The 5,418-nt window shown below is 35.8% G+C and overlaps 1 non-coding gene across 1 annotated transcript; it reads left to right on the forward strand.

Annotated features, from left to right (window-relative positions):
* Positions 1-1,039: 1,039 nt before the first annotated feature.
* On the forward strand, positions 1,040-1,203 carry LOC127563689 (U1 spliceosomal RNA). Its single transcript, XR_007954125.1, has one exon. It is a non-coding gene; the product is annotated as a U1 spliceosomal RNA (small nuclear RNA).
* Positions 1,204-5,418: the final 4,215 nt, after the last annotated feature.

Consider the following 5,418-nt stretch of genomic DNA (forward strand, 5'->3'; position numbering starts at 1 on the left):
TAGAACCCCTGTTGGCCCTAGAACTGTGACCAGGGCCCTTGCTCTTTTGTGACTAAATCACCAAGTTTTCTTCTTCGCCCTGGAACTACAACCCAGAACCTCTTATGGGCAATAGAGTCACCAATTAGGTTCAGCTGCACCCAGTGCAAGCAAAGCATCTCATATAGTCTCTCTAACCAGTGACTAAACCCCTGATTGTCTCTGAGTTGAGAGCTCCTGAAGCTGCTACTGATGAGGTTAGTGGCAGTGATAGTTGTTAAAATCCCCTTATGATAGGTACACAGGTTCTTCATGAAAGAATTCATGAAACCCGAAATATTAATTAGCAAAAATGAAAGTTTATTGTTGGATAGAAAGCTAGTTCTGCTAAGAGACTGACTTCTTTAGTGGCAAAGTCCTATTAGGGAAATGGAGGCTGACACTGAGAAGAGAATGCCTTCTCAGTGGGCAGGGTCCTAAAAAGCTACTTTGGACCTTCTGCAAGGTTTAGAAACTGCCCTTTAAAAAGAGAAAAGGAAGCCAAGGTTCCCAGGCCCAGATGCTTTTCAGTATCCGACCCAGATCTCCTATTGGAATTAACAACACTTCGAAGGGGTGCTTTTTGACCAAGATTTTTAATTGAATCAAAGGTTCTGGCATCCCCAAAAGATAACATCTGGGGGAAGACTCCAAAAGGGATCATAGATCAGGATGGAACACAGTGTCAGAGTGATAATCTTAAAGGGAACAATTTCAGTAAAGGGAACAATTTCCCTTCCCCTTCAATAATACTATTGTGACCATTTGTAAGGCCTAGCACTGGTGTTCTTGCTGCACTCCAGGCATGCTCACCCTGATGTTACAAACCTCTTTTGTGAACTTCCTAAGTTGGTGGGTTTGAAAAAATCTCTCTGACCTTTTGTTTTTTCTGATGTGCCAAAATTTGACTTGAGATATTAAAATTGTTTGAAGGGCAATGTTGGAAGATTTTATCTGGATTTCATCCTACTGGACATTACCATCTTGGCTTATAAACTCTTTAAAAAAATATATTTTGAGAATACTTACCTGGCAGGAGTGATTCCATGATCATGACAATGTTTTCCTCAGGGCAAGGCTTTTTCATTGCATTCCAGATGGATTGACCCCTGAGATTTCCTCAAATGCGGGAAACTCAACTGCATAATTTGTAATACTGAGGGACTGCGTTACTGCTCTCCCCTGTTTCTGATATTCAAAGAAAAAAAATATATTTTAAGAAATGCATTTCAATATAATTATTTTTCTTTATAATTCTACATATCTTATTTTGTCTATTTAAAAACACTATTTTGAGAAAGGTTCCATAGCCTTCACTGGTTTTCCAAAGGAGCCTACATCATTAAAAAAAAAAAAAAAAAAAAGATTAGGAACTCTTGCACTAATTAATTTGTTCTCAATTATTTGGATCAAGCTAATATTGTGCCTACTGACACTTCACTTACCATGATGATAGCTGCCAGTTTTTGTACTACCTCACTTCATCTCTGGCCCCTAAGTGCTCTAAAGAGCCTATGTACACATCCTCCTTTCATTTCCTGGCCACCTGTATTTCAATGTTTCAGGAAGAGCCATATTAGTGGCTGCAAAAACCATTGAGACATTTCAGGATGAATTTTGATCTAGGCAGTAAGATATTTAGTCAAAAAACAATATTTGGATATAAGACAATAGACTGAGAAAAGTGTTCTTTAAAATATCCCATTCATATTATAAGCAAATTAGGAGAACAAAGGATAATTTACCTCTCAGATATGTGGAAAAGGAAGGAATTTGTGGCCAAAGAACTGGAGTACATTATTAAATGCAAAGTGAATAATTTTGATTAAATTAAGTTAAAAAGTTTATGTACAGACAAAACCAATGCAGACAAGATTAGAAGGGAAGCAATAAACTGGAGGAAATTTTTCACATTCAAGGGTTCTGATAAAGGCCTCATTTTAAAATATATAGAAAATTTATAACAATTCAAGCCATTCTCTAATTGATAAGTGGTCAAAGGATATGAACAGACAATTTTCAGATGAAAAAATTGAAACCATTTCTAGTCATATGAAAAGGTGCTCTAAATCACTATTGATCAGAGAAAAGCAAATTAAAAATGCACTTCTCAGATGTACTACTACACACTTCTCAGATTAGCTAAGATGACAGGAAAAGATAATGATGAATATTGGAAGGGATGTGGGAAAACTGGGACACATACATTGTTGGTGGGATTGTGAATTTATCCAACCATTCTGGAGAGCAATTTAGTACTATGCCCAAAGGGCTACCAAATACCCTTTGATCCAGGAATGTTGTTGTTGGCCTTGTATCCCAAAGACATCATAAAGGAGGAAAAGGGACCCACATGTGCAAAAATATTTGTAGCAGCCCTTTTTGTAATGGCAAGAAACAGGAAACTGAATAGATGCCCATCAGTTGGAGAATGGCAGAATAAGTTATGGTATATGAATGTTATGAAATATTATTTTTCTATAAGAAACGATCAGCAGGATGGATTCAGAGAGGCCTCAGGTGACTTACATAAACTGATGCTAAGTAAAGTGTGTAGAACCAGGAGATCATTGTACACAACAACAGCAAAATTATACAATAGTCAATTCTGATGGACATGTCTATTTTCAACACGATTCAGGCCAGATTCCATGGCCTTGTGATTGAGAGAGCCATCTACACCCAGAGAGAGATGTACTGAGTGTACATCTGAGTGGGAACTGAGTGTACATCACAACATGGTATTTTCATTCTTTTTGTTGTTATTTGCTTGCTTTTTATTCTCTTTCTCATTTTTCCTTTTTGATCTGATTTTTCTTGTGTAGCATGATATTTGTGAAAATGTATATAGAATAATTGTACATGTTTAATACATATTAAATCATTTGCCATCTGGGGTGGTGTGGGGAGAAAGGAGGGAAAAATCGAGAACATAAAGTTTTGCAAAAGTGAATGTTCAAAATCATCTTTGTATATGTTTTGAAAGTAAAAGCTTTAATAATGTAAAAAAGAAAAAAAGGAAAATATCCACATGGATAAAGTTTACATGGTTGGTTGGGCATGGGTCCCAGATTGGCTCTCCCAGGTAGTTATACATGGCACCCTGCATGCATACATCTAATTATAGGGTAGATTGGATGATTTCCCTTGGAATGATAAAGATATTTCCAGTATTTTCAAGAGACTTGCACTGGGCCTTGGCATAGTCTTGCTAGTCTGTGGTTACATAACTCATTCTTTCCATATGGTCTGATAGGTGATTTGGGTGCCACAAGAACAAACTATATAGCTTATTTTATGGTTAGCAGGCACACACATAGAAGCCATGTCAACATAATTTCAAACGGTTAATCACCTGATATTTCCTAATATATGGATTTTGGTAATAAGTTAACCAAATATTTGTGAATCTACTGATGAAATAGATATAGGGATAGTTACTCTCTCTTATTTTAGAAATTACTAAAAAATTTATTTTAAAATATAATAAAAAATTTTTAAAAACAAATCATGACAGTATTGTCCACTCAGTTTGAATTTTGCTATGAGAATGTCACCAAGAGTCAATGTTGTGATAACAATGAAATTGTAGTAAAAATAATAATCACTAGCATATATGACACTTCAAATTATTCATAGAACTTAGAGACATTTACTTATTTCAGCCCCACCACAACCTTGGTAGGCAGATATTAATAGGCATTATGATTCTTATTTCTAAGTGGGAGAAACAGACACTAAGATTGGTTAAATGTTCTCTGCCCATAGTCACAAGGTTAGTGTGTAAAGTGCTATTAAAATTAGATCTTTTTGCACTTTGTCTTTTATACTATACCACAAGCTCAGGAAAGTTTAACTACTAGAGATCAACTTTGAGCTAAGTATACTCACTTTTATTACATTTTAAAACAATAGCAATAATAAAAGCTAGCATGTATCTATTGCTACTGCTCTGTGGTTTTGTAAAGTACTTTATAAATATTACCTCTTTTTTTCTTACAACAACACTGAGAAGTAGGTACTGTTAATGGTAGGACTCCACTTCTTCATCTGCAAAATGAAGAAATCAGATGAAATAATTTCACTAGTCCTGAATAATTCTATTTTGGATCTAAGATTCCCTTGACCCTCTAAATGTAAGGAATGTATTTCAGTTAGTCTCAAGTCTATATATGCTCATCCTTTGCAGGAATCTTTACTAATATTATTTGTCTCAAATTCTATGGACTAAAACTGACAAAAAAGATAGGAGCATGGGATATTGTACAGAAGAGAAGCTATCAAGTCAAGAATATCTGGGTGCTTTTCCTGCACTTGACATTGACATTATAATAACTGGGGAAATCATGTAACCTCTCTTGTACTAAGCAAATTTCTAAATTACAGAGTAGTTGCCAATCTATATCAGTAGGTAAAATTCCATCTTCATTGTGCCCCGCCTAATAAAAATCACAGATCTAAAAAGAAAAAAATGCTTTGGTTTACAGAAATACATATAGCTCATGAACCAAAAGAATACTATTAAAAAAAATCTTTGGTATCAATAGGTCAGAGATACTACATTGAGTTTCTTTATACATCCACAAACAATTAGGCATGCTCATGGACTAGCTGAACACAGTGTTTGAAAGCAAGAGATGTGTAAACAATCAAACACCACTTATTTCCTTAGCCTTCTCCAGTATTTGGGTATTCAGGAACTTTTGCTACCGTACCATTGACAGGATGCTCTGAAAAGCTGGATCTGCTTCTTAGGGGCTTTACTACATAAATATAAATGTCCAATAAAATGAAACATAAATACATGCCTCTGTTTATGCAATTAGCAAAGAAACTTCCTGAGACCATGCTGCCAAGTGGAAAGTGGGTTCTGGATTATATCTTCTCTTCATCTAAATGAAATTATTCTGACAGTATGTCCCAGGGTATCAAGAAAGGGAACATTGTAGTCTTTTTTAGAGGAGACCTCTGTGTGTGTGTGTGTGTATATATATATATGTGTGTGTGTGTGTGTGTGTGTGTGTGTGCATGTGTGTTTGTGTGTAAGAAAAAATTATAGTACGTGCATATACTCATATATGCCTGCTTTACATTGGGTTTGGGTGGGGGAAGGGACAATGATTTTATCAGTTTAAACAACTCCCAGTGAGGAAACTCCTTCTACCAACACAGATCAGCAACTGTTCTGCAACTTATCACCAGAAAGTTGTCTTGGCCAACAAGAGTTAAGTGGCTTGTCAAGACTTATACAGCCACAGTTTGTGCCAGAAGCAATATTTAAATCCATTCCTTCCTAATAGCAAGGTCCTATCCATTACTCCTTGCTGTCTCTCTGAACAATGGCTGTATATATGGATGTGTGTCTATGGATATGTGAGAGACAGACAGACAGAGAAATAT

This window comes from Antechinus flavipes, chromosome 4, assembly GCF_016432865.1.
Source record: "Antechinus flavipes isolate AdamAnt ecotype Samford, QLD, Australia chromosome 4, AdamAnt_v2, whole genome shotgun sequence".
Lineage (NCBI taxonomy): Eukaryota > Metazoa > Chordata > Mammalia > Dasyuromorphia > Dasyuridae > Antechinus > Antechinus flavipes.